The 17,139-nt window shown below is 43.4% G+C and overlaps 1 protein-coding gene and 1 long non-coding RNA gene across 3 annotated transcripts in view; one reads left to right on the top strand and one right to left on the bottom strand.

The window, feature by feature from the left end:
* Nucleotides 1-2,848, bottom strand: part of SI (sucrase-isomaltase) — a 172,594-nt gene extending 169,746 nt beyond the window's left edge. For both annotated transcript variants that reach the window (XM_075937869.1, XM_075937870.1), the window contains exon 1: nt 2,703-2,848. The gene's annotated coding sequence lies outside the window, so the exon portion shown is untranslated. The remainder of the gene's footprint in view (nt 1-2,702) is intronic.
* LOC112545853 (uncharacterized) lies at nt 1,223-16,840 on the top strand. The gene is made up of 3 exons (XR_003089405.2): nt 1,223-1,378; nt 6,971-7,019; nt 9,470-16,840. It is a non-coding gene; the product is annotated as an uncharacterized LOC112545853 (long non-coding RNA).
* The last annotated feature ends 299 nt before the right edge of the window (nt 16,841-17,139 follow it).

The raw sequence follows: 17,139 nt of genomic DNA on the forward strand, positions 1-17,139 counted from the left end.
AAAAGGCGCTATGTAATGCAAACTGTGCTTTTTCGAAAGAGAGCATCCAGACTGCATGGAAGCTTTTTTGAAAAAGCAGCTTGCTTTTTCAAAAGTACTGGCTGTAGTCTAGACACTCTTTTTCGAAAGAGGCTTTTTCAAAGTATCTTTTAAAAAATCCTCTTTCAAAAGAGGTTTGCAGTCTAGATGAAGCCACAAAGATTCACTGTTTTTGAAACACAACCTGCTTTTAATCCAGTCAACTGTCTTGTGCATTCTCACCCTCTCTTCCCTCCCCACTGTAACACACTTTGGCTATGTCTACAATGGCATGATTTTCCGGAAATGCTTTTAATGGAAAAGTTTTCCGTTAAAAGCATTTTCGGAAAAGCGCATCTAGATTGGCAGGACGCTTTTCCGGAAAAGCATTTTTTCCGGAAAAGCGTCCGTGGCCAATCTAGACGTACTTTTCCGCAAAAAAGCCCCGATCGCCATTTTCGCGATCAGGGCTTTTTTGCGGAAAACACTACTGTGCTGTCTACACTGGCCCTTTTCTGGAACAGTTTTCCGGAAAAATACTTTTGCCTGAACGGGAGCAGCATAGTTTTTCCGGAAAAGCACTGATGATTTTACATTAGATCGTCAGTGCTTTTCCAGAAATTCAAGTGGTCAGTGTAGACAGCTGGCAAGTTTTTCCAGAAAAGTGGCTGATTTTCCGGAATAACTTGCCAGTGTAGACACAGCCTTTGTGTATTATCTGTGCAAATTGCATGAAGGTGATTCTAACCTGACCTCTCATTCAGCATCAGAAGATGGCATTTCAACATAGCTTTGTTTGGATTAATAACAATGTAGGATTTTGCTCTGCTTTAGGATATAGCAGTTGAGTTTTTGTTCTCTATATCTGTTTGGGAATCTTAGCTGAATAAGGGTTGATCCTTCAAGATATTGAGAACTCTGGCCCCAATCCATCAAAGCACACACACATTTGCCTTAACTTTAAGCTTATCAGCGGTTCCACTGCAGTCAATTTAAGCATATGACTAAGTGCTTTCCTGACTTGGAGCAGAGTGGGAGAATCTTGCAGGATCAATTTCCCAGAGAACATTTCCAAGCCATTTGAGGGCATGAACAACACAGCAGGAACTGAACAAGAGAACTTGAAAGAGAGCTAGCCAATCAGAATCCCAAGCTGAGTATATTTCCATATATTTACAGAGGATAACAGCAAACAGGATTTCAAGTTGAGATGAATGGGAAGTTTACAGATACAGCTAGATGGAGACAGCAGAGAAATCAATGAAGCTGAGAAATGGAACAACATGGACTCTGCTGTGTCCTAGTTTGATTTTAGTGAATTAAGAGTTGATCATTCAGAGACTGGCACTGTTGCAACTTTGTGAGTATATCTAAAGTAGGAAAATAGGTTGGGTTTCAAAATGTATTAACTAATATGCTTTAAATACTACATTTTAAAAACTAGTATAAACAGCTTTTACACCTTTAAAAACCTGTTGGCTGGCTACAGTGAGCCTTAGTGTTGCATTTACTCAAGTTCCTGCAACAACAACTACTTGGGCATGGAAATACTTTTTGGATCAAGACAGATGGCTACTGGAGTGCCACTTTTATCAATAACGTGGTACATAAGACTGATTCTCTTCAATTTACATTGTGCCAACTTCGGCCAACTGACACATGGTAGCAATAGTTGTAGCATTTCAAAGTCAGTAGAGGATGGTTCTTTGTCTAGTAACACATATTACACTCTGAGGCAACAATTACTTCTGGTTGAAGAGACAGAGTTGAGAGACCTGAGTTCTGGTCCCTACGCTATCATTGTCTTGTAATATAACAATTTGAAACATTTTCCCTCTCTGTGCCTCAGTGCCCCTATATGAAGACATATAGGGGCAACTATAAACTGCTTTCTCTCTTGTGCGTGCACACACACACAGAGATTTTGGACTGAAATTTTCCATGCTTGGTACCTGTTAATGGGTGATTTAAAAAAAATGCAAAATTTTTTGTAAAATATTTCATGCACATTTAAACTGTTATTACTACTATTTGTAGTGGTAGTGGAAGAGCTTGGTGAATTTTTTATTTATTTAGCAATATGTTTATTCACCAAAAAATCAATTTTTGGATTAATTAATACCATTCCTGAATTCAGGCTGATTAACTGAGCATATCATTTCAGCCAAATACATTTTGGCTTTTCATTTTGAGATGTTTCATTTAAAAATTTAGCTAAATTAGTTTAAAAGGAGTAAAAAGCTACCAGAGTAAAAAATTAGCTAAATTAGTTTAAAAGGAATAAAATTAAAAGGAGTAAAAAGCTACCAGACAATGTAACATTTTAAAAAGCAAACAAATCAAAACCCAAATTTGACCCAAACCATTGTAGTTTGGTTTATCATTTCAGCTTGAACCAAAAAATTCAATTATTGGCTGAGGTAAAATTATTATTATTGGAGTATCATCCAAAACCATAATCAAGTTTGAAAGTGTATCATACACTATAGACGTAGACACAATCCAAGGCCCCCAACACTTATGCATGTTAACTTTAAGCACAAAGAATGGCTTTGGTGATGAATGGGTCATGAGGTTACCAGTGGAAGGTACATAAAAAGGGGTACCAGCTGGGAGGGGAACCATGTGACTACCCACGTGATTTGTTTCCTCCTCCACATTCTATCTGTCCCATAATACGTTACCTGATGGAGAAGAGGGTGCTCTGTCCTTTCATTGTGCATTCTCCAAGGCACTTTCCCAGGCAGTCTCCGGACACATTGCCTGCCTGAAATGCTGCCCAGTGCAGCACAGCTGCTGCCTGAGAGAGGAAAGGCTCTGTACGCTGTGCCACTTCCCTTCTGACTCTGCCACTCCCTCAGCATTTTAGGGATGGGGCATGTGACCATGTATGCCCCTCTCACACATTGCCCCCACAATAGTGGCAGAAGAGCTGGTCCTCTGTGTGAGGGGAGAACACACTGAATTCGGCCAAAGCGAGGCACAGCATAGCAACCATCTTCCCCCTCAAGATGCAGTGCCTGTGGGGAGTTCATTTTGCCCCTGACATGAAGGCACAGGTAACCCCTCATGGCATTCTTTAGCAAGTGACTCCACAGCACATAATACAGATATGCTGACTATATCAGGCACATAAACAGAATATTGCTGTTGGAACCTCAACTTGAAAGGTATGGGCAGAGAGGCTGACAGAATTGCTGGGTCCCTGGGCAAAGAGTGGGACGGTGGCTCCACACTCTCAGAAGGAGTGGGGTATCAGGCAGAAGGGGTGGGGTTGGGACAGCCAGTCCTCAGCACAGCCCAGACTGTGCCATGTCATACCTCCTCCCAGCCAGCCCTTAGCGCTGCCTGGAGCACACTATCCTGGGCTCCAGTGGCAATTTAAATGGCCTGGGAATCCAGCTGCCACGTGATGGCCAGGAACCCCAGGCCCTTTAGAATGGCTAGGCCTCAGGGTAGTTGCCTCCTTTTATTCCCCTCCCCCTATAAGCAGGCCTGGGTATATCAATGAATATATTATTGCCAATGGACAAGATTCATCACTGCTGTAACACTGCTGCCTTACACTGAACATAAATTTGGTCCAAAGAGTTTAATAACAAACTGGGAAATTAATGAGGCAGATACACACAAACAGGAAACTGGTTCAGGAATCCTGGGAACCCCCTGATAAGATTCCAACATCAAAAGTAAGGTGATGTTGCTGTTTCTGAAGGACTCACCCGCACTCTTGACACTGTTCAACCATCTCTGCCAAGAGAAGAATTTACTCCTGAGGTTCATTAAAAAAATACTTCTGAAAGACCAAATTCATAGATTCCAAGGTTAAAAGGGGCTATAGTGTTCATCTTGTCCAGGGATAGTCAATTTTTTTGTCAAGCTCCAGATTTCTTGGTCAAAGTATAGTCATAGTCCAGATTCCAAATAAAATAAAATAAAAAATGGTAATAATAAGTAAACAAAAAATATTTCAGGATCAATTCAAAAGTATCTGGCAATCTGGATTTGGCCCACAGTGAGCCTATTGCCTACCCTATCTAGTCTGACCTCCTGTAAAACATAGGCCATAGAAATTCCCCCTTTCATACAGAGTAGATTGCACCAAAGGGGTGGTATTTTTAAAACATATGCCCTAGGTTTGGGCTGGCCACACTCTCTTAGGCTACATCTACTTTGCACTTTCTTGCACAATAGCATATGCAAATGAATATCGCCATGCCTCATTTGCATACTTAATGAACTGCCATTTTGCGCAAGGGGCTTTCGTGCAAGAAGGAGCAGTCTACAACGCTCCTTACTATACACCCAGGAGGGCATTCAAGACACAGTGTCAAGTGTCAAAGTGCAGCTTAATTTCTGTGCCCAGAATGCTGCTATCCTCTTTGGTTGTGGTTATGATGAGAGTGTGGTTGCAGGAGAGAAAGAGAAAAGGGGGTGAAGAAACAGATTACGTAGGGATTACATACCCCTTGCTCTGAGCACATGCCTCAACTCTGAACATAAAGTCTACCATAGCCTAAAGAAGAATGTTTCTTTGTGGGATCCGTTTGTTAGAACATTGGCAGCACATCAGAGACATTTAAATGTGCAGCTTGTATTGTGCCTTATTTGGCAAGATGTAATTAGGTGCCCTCTTGCTTTAGGCCAAGAGAATCAACAAAATGCCACTCCAGAACTGAAAGCCATTAGATCAGAAACCCTCTGATTGCTACTTATCACTTACCTTCTCATCTCCTTGCTCAAACTTCTGTTTTGCTTAACCAAAAAAAGGTGTGAATGCCAGGGGAGAGAAGCAGGAAGAGGAGGGAGGAAAACAAGAGAAAAGAGAAATAATAAAAGTAGTGAGAAGCAGGGGAGACAGATGGAAAAATAAAATGGGTTAACTCTGAGACAAAGATTCCAGACTGAGAGGTTACAATGACAAAGATGGACAAAGGTTCTATGGTACTGGGGGAAAAAAAACACTTGGCTTTGCAACACTTCTGATTGCTCCTGCTGCCCAATAAAGCCCTCTCATTAAAGATAAAAAGCTCACTAAATTTCAGCATAGAGAAAAAAAGTCTTTAAGGCTTTATCATCACTAGCATTTTTGTTGATAAAAATTTTGTTGGTCAGGGTTGTGGAGTAACACATACCTGGACCAGAAGTTTAGTTGCCAAAGCTCCCCTATCATTGTTCCTTAGGGATAATTTAATTAAGCTGTCAGGAGAGCTGTCTGTCATTGGCATTGAGAAGGTGATTGAAGGCCTTACAGCAGCGGTGGGCAAGATACGGCCTGGGGGCCGGATCTGGCCCACCAACCCTTTCAGTCCAGCCTGCAGCTCAGCCCACTGGACCAACAGGCAGGGAGCAGCCCCAGAGCTCAGAGCAGATGACTGTTCTACCTGCTTCTCTGTGCTGGGGTAGGGGCAAGTTTTGTGTGCTGCCCTCCTTCACCCAAACTCCTCTCAGACCCCAACACTCTTTCTTGTACCCCATCTCCTATCCCAAGCTCCCTTCTGCACCCAACCTCCAACCCAGACCCCACCCCTCCTTTTTAGAAAAGTACGGCCCTAGGCCACTTTCCAAAATCTTGGAATAGCCCCCTATCAAAAAATTTTGCCCACCCCTGCCTTGCAGTGTAAGGTCTGTAGCATAGACAGCCAAACAAAGAGACTAAAGACTTACCTACATGAAAAAGTGGTTCAATTCTACCTGAGGACACAGTCATTTGCAATAAGAGCAGCCTTTGGTTAGTTTAATTAATTAATTTTCAAAGTAAATTAAGTTAAACCAAAAAATAGGACACTTTTATTCTAAATGATAGTGTTCACAGGAAAAATTATACTGGTAATTATAATGCCATTAAATTGCTGTGTTTAAACAAGGCTTGAGAAATTGAGTTAAGGGAAACTCTTTGGGACAAGAAGAAAAGAATGAATACATAGTACTGTAGATATTAGCAACTCTTAGAAATCTCAGCCATCCTGAAAATGCCTTAGGATGAGGGAAATTTCAAGTCATGAAACCTGCAGAGAACCAAAAGGAAGAGACCAGGTGTGACAACGCAGTTGGGGTTCCTCCGTTCCTGCACCTTCGTAGCCACAAGAACAGACTCCACCAGTCGTAGAATAGAGAGGGGTTTACTGTTCCTTCAGGATACAGCACAGCACATATGTGATGTGGCTACAGGGGCCAGGGCCAGGATGCCTCAGACCCTAGGGTTAGGGCCCATCGCCACTTGGCCCTCCGCTTAGCCTCTTCTCTCCATGCTTCCCAGACAGCCACTGCAACCCTCCCAGGCCCTGTTCCCCAGCCAGGTGCTGGTCTCCGCCTTCCTCGCTTTGTCTCTCCCTGGGTGGCGGAGCCTTGGTGTCTGGGTTAATACACATTTGGGAGAATCAGTGAGAATCTCACATCACAGTGCAGGGGGACCCCGGGTTACAGATCAGACAGCACCCCCACTACGCCATACCAGGAAATGGAAGTTCATTGAGAAATATCAAGAATGAGAGACACTAGAGTTTTCTGTGGGACAGTGGCCCCGGACCCAGAAAATGTTTCCAACCCCTGCTGTAAGCAAATCCTCTTGTGCAGTATAATTAGTACAGACCTTTGATTAAATAGCACTGATCTGTATGCTTCCTGGGGGCAACCCACAGTGGAAGAGGAACATGGGTTACTTACAGGGTTACTTATAGGAAGAACATAGAAAACATCCTGATCAGGTGGCTGAACTAGATGATAAGATACAAAGTGCTCAATAGTGATTCAAAATGACATGGTGCTCAAACTACTTAGTATAGATATTAGTCCATGTAAACAGTTATACAACCTGAACTTGTAGATTACATAATACATTTATTTTAAAGCTGCTAGTTGATTATAGCATTAGTAGGAGTACAGATGGCAATGTGAATTGTAGACTGATAAATTCTGTTTGGCCTGAGTTGTTAATCAACATTTATTTTAGGGTCTTGAAGACTGTTTCCATGAGAAGAAGCAACTGATGCTGGAGAGAGGTATTTCTCTAATTCAGTCCTGTTTATTCACAAAGAAGGCACAAAGTTCTCTTTCCTAGAACACAGCAGAAAGCAAACACTCTCTGAAGCCTGGTAGTGTGGACACTCCACTTGTTATTTCAAAATAACTCCCTAGAGTATACCAAGGAGAGGGAGGGAGGGAGGGAGGCTAAGGTTGCCAGGTGTCCAGTTTTGAACCAGACAGTCCAGTATTTGAGCTTTCTGTTTGGGAAACAAATTGAGAAAATATAAATGTCCGTTATTTCTAAATAAGATGTAATGTAGATTGTGATGTAATGTCAAGTGTGTCCAGTATTTTTGTTGAAACCATCTGGCAACCCTAAGGGAGACAGAGACAGAGAGACAGAGAGAGAGAGAAGACAGGCAGAACTCAATCTACCTTATTCTAGCTGACTTTCTACAGTCTGACTCTGATCATGCACTTCTTGATAAAGCCCCTAGCCTGCAAGCAGGACAAGGGAAGCCCTTAGAAATTAAGCCTCTTGGCTTAAGCCTGCACCTCACACCCTCTCCTGCACCCCAAACCTCTGCCCCAGATCAGAACCCTCTCCTGCACACAAACTCCCTTACAGAACCCATACCTCTGCCCAACCTAGAGCACCCTCCTGCACCCAAACTCCATCTCAGACCGGGGCCTGCACCCCCTACGGTACCTCCTGCACTTCCACGAGGAGTAACGGTAGTTCGAATTAGAGATCCTAATTCGAACTACCTACTCCGTACCGCGTGTAGCCAAGGGCACGGAGTTCGGACTAAGGGGGATTTAAAAATGGCAGTGCCCGGGAAGATGCAAATGAAGCCCGGGATATTTAAATCCCGGGCTTCATTTGCAACCCTGGTTTCCCTCATTTGCCTACCTAGCTGGAACTAATGAGCTAGTATAGACATACCCTACATTAATACAGTAGAAATGTGCAGCCCGTGACAACTTATTCATGGGGTGTTGCCCTTGCAAAAATTATTGCCCACCCCAACCCAGCCTCCATGTTTCCATTCAGTCCCTAGTCAAATCCTTCTGCCCACTCAGCTCAGATTGCAGAATGCATGCAGCCTTGCATGTAGCCTATGTTTTGGATGGTGATACCTATTGTTTCAGCTATCTCTTCCACAAAGGAGCTTAACTGCTTCTTACATTTACCCTAAATGAAAACTGGCTGTCACACCCACTAGTAGCTTCAATCAGGTTTCACCCAATAGTCAGCGCAACAATACCCACAACATTAGTAAATGGTGAATCAGGCCTCCAGATTGTCTGAAAACTCATTCTGTGTCTTGGAAGGAGGGGAAATGGTTTTACCCATTTAGGATGCCTTTGGGTCAACATTTTTTACCATTTCTGCCTTAAAGGTTAGATACTTAATTATCCTTGTACAATAAGAGCTAAGTATCTCACCTCACCATATCCATCCAGGATATATGAATAAGAAAAAGATCAAATGTTGTGAGGAAAATTCACAAGAGTTGGCAACTCTGACAGGACTTGTTTTAGTAAAAACTGGTGTTTAAATAACACTCAATACTGTATACATGTCTTCTTAAATCTTAATTACCAGGATATTTGTAAATCAAAATTACCCACAGTACTGTAAGTTTTCTGGTGATTTTTTCTGATCACCCAAATCTGAAATAACAGGCTGCATCCCAGGTCCTCCTCATTTTTTGGAGTGAGGGACACATTTAGGACAGAATCCTTGGGGTAGAAACCACTGCCCTTGCATTTTTCACCCTTCAATCACAGTAGCTTACTTTTTTCTCTGACCTTCCTTGTCCTTGCAGCAGATGGTCCTCCAGCAGTGCCTGAGCTTCTTGCTACTACTGAACAGGAAACAAAGCAGATCCAAAGCACTTATTAACCGATTGTCTGCCATTTTTACTAGACTTGGATACGTCTACACTGCATCCCTAGTTCGGACTAGGGATGCAAATGGAGATGACCGAAGTAGTTAATGAAGCGGTGATTTAAATATCTTCATTAATATGATCTCGCCGGCACGCTAGTTCAAATCACAGCTGATTCGAACTAGGAAGTGCGTGCCAGCGAGATTATGTTACTCATTTAAGGGCTCTAGTCTGAACTAACGCGTCCCGGTGCGCACTTCCTGGTTCGAATCAGCTGTGATTCGAACTAGCGTGCTGGAAAGATCCTGTTAATGAAGCACAGGATATTTAAATCCCTGCTTCGTTAACTACTTTGGTCGTCTCCATTTGCATCCCTAGTCCGAACTAGGGATGCAGCGTAGATGTACCGATTGGTATTAATAATAATTTTATTACTTTAAAATTCCTCAGGAATGACAACTATTTAACTAAGCATAATTAAAATATGCAAATGTTTGGACAGCCAGGGAGCGATGGTATTTTTAATATACATCAGTTGAAAGACATAAAGCATCTGTGCCAAGACTCAGTCTTTTTTCCTGTCCCTACAGGTTGAACCTCTATGCTCCAGGACACGCTGGTTTGACAATATGTTGTGGGACTAGAAAACCGCAGCAGCAGAGGTTGCCGGCAGCTTGGAGAGAAGCTGACTAGCAGGGTCAGCAGGGCAACAGAGCCAGCAGGACACCAAAGCCTGCAGCAAAGCAGGGCCACCTAGAGCTCCCACATGGTGGCAGGGCTGCTGCAAAGCCAGTGGGACCAGTAGGAGCTCCGATGGGACAGCAGGCTGCCGCGGGATTGGCAGAGCCACCAGGAGCGAGGCTGATTCCAAGGGTACCGGACCAGATGGGTCCAACCTGTATATTTAGTCAGGCATCATAGTCAAGAGAAAAGATTTTAACTGCTTGAACAGTCAGTTCACGCTTAGCCTTGGTCTACATTAGCGATTTAAGTCAGTATAATGATTTCACTCGGAGGCATAGAAAATCTGTGCATCCCTTGCAGGAAGGCAGCTATGGATCTCCTTGCACTGCCCTTACCCCTCAGCACCATCCTCACAGTTCCCATTGGCCAGAACAATTGACCAATGAGAACTGCATGGACTATGCAACACGGTTATACAGACCTAATCCCTGGTGCAGACAGTGCTATGTCAACAGAAGAGCTTCTGAGTCCCATCTATACTGCTACTGCTATGCCAAAAGGAGAACCCACCCCATCAGTATAGGTAAGGTCTTCACTAAAGCGCTACAGCTGCAGGAGACTCTAAAGCAAGGGTGGGAAGCCTTCTTTGAGGCAGGAGCCACTGACCCACAGAAAAATCAGTCAGGGGCCACACACAAGTGAGAAGCAAAACAAAACAAAAACAAAAACAAAAAAACAAATCCTCACTCCTCACTGTGTACACTGATGTGGCTCTCCAAGAAGCAGAAAGACACTCCCCACATTCCCCTTGTACACCAGAGCCTAGGGGGGACCCAGCATGGGGCACAGGTGCAACTGGAGCACCAGCATGGACTCCCCAATTATGTTGGGAGGGAGCCCTGAGCCTTGGGGACAGGATCCAGGCAAGCCAGGGGCTGCATCCGACCCCCAAGCCTGAGGTTCCCCACCCGTGCTCTAAAGTGTAGACCACCCCATACCAATGCGGCTGCTGAACACTTCTAGTTCATTGGTTCTCAACTAAAAATCATTAATGAGGGACTTTCAAGCATGTTTTAGCTAACTAGCATGGCAAGCAAACTCACTGGGGTCCAGTGCAGAAAGCCCCAATGCATCTGGATGAAGTCCAGGCCCAAACCTTGTCACCCAGGTTGAAGCTGAAGCTTAAGCCATTTAGCTTCCTGAGGGTCCCCTGTGATATGAGGCCCCAAGAAACTGACCTGCTTCCTATCCCAGAACACTGATCCTGGGTTTCAGAGGTAGAAAACCAGTTGTTGTGGCACTGGTGGCCTGTTGAGTTTTTCTAGTATGTTAAGGGGACCTCAGAAAAAAAAAGGCTTAGAACCTCTGCTCTAGTTCAGGCATGTTCAAAGGCTCACTGCCTATATTAGTTTAGTCAGTCTCACAGGGTGTGTCTAGCCTACAGGGATTTTTCGAAAAAAGTGGCCTTTTTTCGAAAAACTTCCCCTGCATCTAGACTGCTGCCGTGTTCTTTCAAAAGTAAATCGAAAGAACGCGGCAGTTTTTTCAACCACGGAAAACCTCATTTTATGAGGAAGACGCCTTTTTTTGAAAGTGCTCTTCCGAAAAAAGGTGCTAGGTAATGCAAACTTTGCTTTTTCAAAAGAGGGCATCTAGACTGCCTGGGTGCTCTCTTTCGAAAAAGTGGCTTGCTTTTTCAAAGGTACTGATTATAGTCTAGATGCTTTTTTTCAAAAGAGGCTTTTTCAAAAGTATCTTTTGAAAAAGCCTCTTTCGAAAAAGGCGTGTAGTCTAGACGTAGCCATAGTGACAGTCTAGTTGACATGGTTACCACTGAACTTATAACATTACAGCTATTACAGAACTTGCCTCTCCTGAGGTTGCTCTCTTCAGGATAGACTGTGCACATAAATTATTGCAATTATTGAACACCACACATTTAAAAATCTCCAGATATTAAAATAACTTTCAATCAGTATCGATCAGCATAAATCCACTCACTGGAGCTGCACCAATTTACACCAGCTGGGGACCTGGTTTAGAATGATCACAGTATATTTACATGCACACTAAGAAGCTGAACCAACTTCTGAACTGTTCTGGATGTCGGTGTTCATTTTCTACAGAGTCACAGGGCTAGCGGCACCCAGTAGCCCATCCCTTAGGTACGAGGCCTCGTGCTTTTACCGTGCTAGGGTGGAATCCAGTGATTCTCCTACACTTAGACCAAGTCCTGTCCTATAGTATCTTGTGGTTCCAACCTGCATACACCAACAGATTCAACTGGGCAGGGGCACTTCCACTTCTTCAGAAAATTGTAGTCAAAGGTGAAATAAGTGACCTACAAAAGCCTCTCCAACAAAAGTACTATTTACCTGAACAGAAGAAACCAACCATAACTTAAGAAAATAAGATTCTTAAAATAAAACAAGATCTACACACATGTTGACCTTGCCTATCATTCTAAATAGGCCATTCATATCCTAGATCCACATCCTCTGGGGTCTGGGTCTCTGTCTGAACCATTTAATTTCTTGTTATGTTTTTCCCCTATCCTTCAAGAAATATCTCTCAATCCAGCCAAAGTCCTTGGTTCTCTTGTGCTTTCTGAGACCAGCTGGAGTAGACCTTTTCAGGCAGCTCAGAAGTACTGAGAGCTAAGAGTCAGGAGTCCTGGGTATTGTTAAGTGGCTGAGCTATTGTTCTTCCCTTTCTGCCTGAATATCCCTCCTAGTCCTGACAACTCTGCAACCTAATTAACTCCATATACCCACACAGCCAACTTTACAGTAACTCAGTGAAGATACAGTATTCCTACATTTACACGGGACAATCCAAATTCATCATACACCAAGCAATTTCTTCTAAACCTGAAACCAGTAATAAAGTGTTACTCATTCTGTAGAAAACTCATCTCTTGTGGCCCTTTCCCATTGCCTATTCCTTTGTTGCTATTAAAAGCAATTCAGATTTTCAGTGCTCTTTAACAAAGCTTGCTTTTAACCCCTGCAGCCTTTTATTTTGTTTAAACTGATTGATATTGTATTACAACTCTGGTTGCTACAGTTTCAAGCTCAACTGAGTGAAAACCACTAGAGCACAGGTGGTCAACCAGTTAGAGATGAAGAGTCAAAATAGCGGTGGATAAACTGCAAAGAGACACGTATTATATATTTATTTTTATATATCTATATATAGAAAGATACATAGAGAGAGTACACAAAATGCAGTGATAAAAATAACATTACAGGACATTTCAAACAAAAACCAATAAAAAAGTCTCTAGTCACTTAAAAATTCATACCCAGTCCATAGATCTTCAGAGAACTTAACAAGGAACAAACGACAACAACAACAAAAAACCCTTTAAAAATACAGTAATATTCTCTCACTTAAAAAAAAAAAGCATCCTCACCATGTATTTTAAATTTAATACTGCCCTATTATGTCCTGTGAGTTTTTTAAAATTAAACTGAACTGAGAAGTAAATTAGCACAATCTGAAGTGCCTGTTTCACTCCAGCTTGTAGATCTCTGGTATAGTTTCCTTTTTTTCTTTACTTATGAAGATTATGGCTTTTTTATAGGTCTAAATATTCAGGTCTGTCCCAGACTGCAATTATGAGAGGTTAAAAAACAATAAGGGAGAGACTCATATCTCAGAATAATTACTTCAGCCTGGGAAACAACAGCCTTTGAATTTTCTTTAAAGGAACACAGCGTAAACTAGGTACATGCTGATTCCCCCCTCCCCTGGAATTTAAATATGACATCTGTGTTAGTTGCCTTATTCTGAACCCGCGAAGACTTTGAGTTTAAGATGCTTCCGCCCAACACCCCCTTCCTCTCCCCCTCCCCCCAACAGCTCCAACCCAATCCCCCTCCCTTCCCACAGAGTCAGACACCCTCCCCCTTTCCCCCGCACTCTAATGCCTGGGTCCTGGAGCTGACACCACTGCCATGCGCTTCTCCCCCCAGGTGCTGGGGCGCATGCGCAGAGTGGCCAGCCATGAGCAGTCCGGGCACATGGCTCAGAAGCAGCAGGAGCTGCACTTCCTTAATCAAAGAGCTACATCTAAGTTGGCCACCCATGCACTAGAGGATATAAAACTGGAATCCACATCCACATCTGAATCTACAAAAATGATCTGTGGATATCCACATCCATATATGCAAAGGTACCCATGGATATAAAGCAGATATCCACAAATTGGCAGGGTTCTAGATACAAAATTTGTATCCATAGCTACATCCTTATCCACAAAAATGAGCTGCAGATATCCTCATTCACATGTGTGAATGCAAAGAGAATATCCACAGATGCAAAGTGGATAGAACTGTGGATTTGCAGGACTCTAAAAATCATCTTTGGTACTTGTCTCACAATAGGATTCTAGGAAAACATAAAGACCAAGGACAATCACCACAGTCACATCCACAAGTACAAAGTGTTATGTGATAGGGTCAGGCCACAGGATTATTGTAGAGTAGGAGAAAAGGAGCCCCAGAAGGGCAAAAGACCTGCTAAATACAAGCAGAGAGTGGCAGGACAATTAGAAGCAGCTGGGAGGGAGTTGGCTCAGGCAGATTGGGGCCAGCTGACTCCATTGCTGGCTTGCTAGAGGCCTTTAAAAGCCTCCCCAGTTGGAGGCTGGAGGGGAGAGTGAGAGGATGGAAGGTGAGACAGAGGCAACAGCTACACTGCAGGCTTTTTGTGCAAGAACATGCAGAGCATTTATATTGCACATGTGTTCTTGTGCAAGTAAATTTACAGTAAAGCATCAGAAAAGAGGGTTTCTTGTGTAAGTTATTTCTCTCCCCATGAAGAATAAGCCCTCTTGTGCAAAAGCTCTTATGCAAGAAGGCAGTGTGGATGAGCAACAAAGGTTTCTTGCACAAGAAACCCTGATGGCTAAAATGGCCATCAGAGTTTTCTTGTGCAAAAGAGTGTCCACACTGCCATGGATGCTCTTGTGAAAAAGCACACCTCTTGTGCAAAAGCACATGGCAGTGTGGACACACTCTTGCACAAGAATTTTTGTGCAGGAACTCTTGTGCAAAACAGTTCTTGTGCAAGAAGCCTGCAGTGTAGGTGTATCCAGAGAGTAAATCAGCACAGCTTTAGAGCAGAAACAGTAGGGGGAGTCCTTGGAGGAGTCCACGGCTGGGCTCCCTACCCCAGAAACCAGCTGCAAGCCCCAACACCTGGGGAAGAGGGGGGGCAAGAGGCCAGCCTGAGCAGGGGCCCTCACACATGACACATGTGGCCTACGTCTACACTGGCATGATTTTCCGGAAATGCTTTTAACGGAAAAGTTTTCTGTTAAAAGCATTTTAGGAAAAGCACGTCTAGATTGGCAGGATGCTTTTCCGCAAAAGCACTTTTTGCGGAAAAGCGTCCGTGGCCAATCTAGACGTGCTTTTCCGCAAAAAAGCCCCGATCCCCAGTGTCCACTTCCATGCATACCGGTTTGCCATCCAACAGTGGGGTTACCCAGTATTCATGGGAGCCCCCTTCCAAAGACAAAACATAGCATAGCATTTCTTCTTCAGACAAGGTGTCACTTTGATCATCAGGCATCTGCTCGAAGGTATGCAGATTTTCCTTTTTGTTCCACCAGACCACAGGCCTCTTTTTCTTTTGTTTGCAGGCACGCTCAATGTGTCCTTTTTTTCCACACTGTCGACACACTAGGTTCTTACACCATCATTCTGATGAATGGTGACCTGTCTTACCACAGCGGTAACATTCCTGGCTCCCCACTGTTTTGTGAGTAGGTTCTTGGGACTACTAAAGTATTGTGCCTCCTGTGTGACCAGTTCCATGGAGACCGCAATATCAATGGCCTTCTGTAGGGTGAGCTGAGCTTCTGTTAACAGACGCCTCCGTATAGCTTCACTGTGCAGGCCACACACTAACCTGTCACGTATGGCATCATTTAACATCTCCTTAAATTCACAGTGTTCAGCAAGCTTTTTCAAATTGGCTACAAATTGTACAATTGTTTCACTTTCTTTTTGGTCTCTGCTATGGAACCTGTACCTTTCTGCAATTACCAGTGGTTTTGGAGCATAATGTGACCCAGGATTTCCACAATGTCACTGTAAGATTTGGTCTCTGGCTTAACAGGGAGCAGCAAACTGCGTAGCAGAGAATAGGTCTTAGCCCCTACAACACTTAAAAATATTGGCACCTTCTTCTCTTCTTTAATGTCATTTGCAATAACAAAAAGTTCAAAACGCTCAGTATATACCTGCCATTGCTCTAAAGTCTCCTCAAAAGGTCCCAGTGGCCCTGTAAGTGTAGCCATGGCTGCTGCACTCCCTCCCCCCCCCCCCTTTTTTTTCTTTTCCAGTCTCTGGGCTCCTTGATCTTAGTTTCAGTTTGCACAGTGTAGCAGTCAGTTCTTACCCCCACCTTCCAGAACAGCCAAAAAGAGTTTGCTTTCTTACATTGACTTCTACTTCTTTTGTTGCTGGAGGCAGCACAGGTATCCCACCCTGGTCGCCACTTGTTATGTCGTGGGGAGTTTCACAGCACAGGAATAAATCAGTGGAAAGACAGAGAGCTGGAGTAGGTGCAAGTATCCATTTTATTGCATAGCACAGAACTCACTAGAACAAGCCCAGACTAGCTGGGCTGACCCGGGTGACCTACTCAGTTACCATGACAACAAGATCTATATCTACAACCCAATATACAACAATGGTGCTAGTGCAAACAGTGGAGAATAAGCTACTAGCCAGGTGACAGGGGCCATATGAAGTGATAGAAGCTGTTGGACCACAAGGTTCATCAGCCTGACTGGAGGAAGCTGGAGCAAGAATATCACATCAAACTGTTGAAACCCTGGTGAGACAGAGAAGTGCCATTGGTTGCTCTAGGGTCACTGCCCCAAGGGGAAAGCCCACAAAAGCAAGTGGAAATATCCCCTGAGTTGACCCCGGGCCAACAGGCAGAAGTAGCTAACATGATCGAGCAAAATCACAATGTGTTTTCTACTGCACCTAGTAAGACTACAGAGGTTTACTATAACAAAATTATGTTGTGATAGAGGGAGAATGCCTTGCAGTATAATGGGCCATGGAAAGCCTACGTTACTACCTTCTTGTGCGGAAGTTTACCCTTGTCACCTATCATGAACCCCTGCAATAGATGCACCAAAACAGCGTGGGTAACCAGGTGGTTCCTGTCCCTGCAGCCCTTCCACTTCTGTGTTCTGTCGCGAGAATCACAGGTCCGATAATGAATACCCAAGGGGGGAAGGACAGAACCAGGTGGACAGTTTTATCAAATAAAATGTATTTATTTATGACAGTGGTGAATTTATAGTATTTATTCTAAGATTTTTAATAGACCGTGTTAATAATGAATTTACAGTATTTATTATATTTATTCTATGGTTTCTAGTAAAACGTGTCAGAGATATAAGGATGGGAATGGCGAGGGGAATAGTCTCTAATCTTAAAATATCCAGCTACAGTAATAAAATAACAGTGATAACTATAAACTCTTATGTATTACCCACAAACAACTACAACACTAAGCTTATACAACAAGAAAAAATCAAATCATA

Source organism: Pelodiscus sinensis, chromosome 10, assembly GCF_049634645.1.
Source record: "Pelodiscus sinensis isolate JC-2024 chromosome 10, ASM4963464v1, whole genome shotgun sequence".
Taxonomy (NCBI): domain Eukaryota; kingdom Metazoa; phylum Chordata; order Testudines; family Trionychidae; genus Pelodiscus; species Pelodiscus sinensis.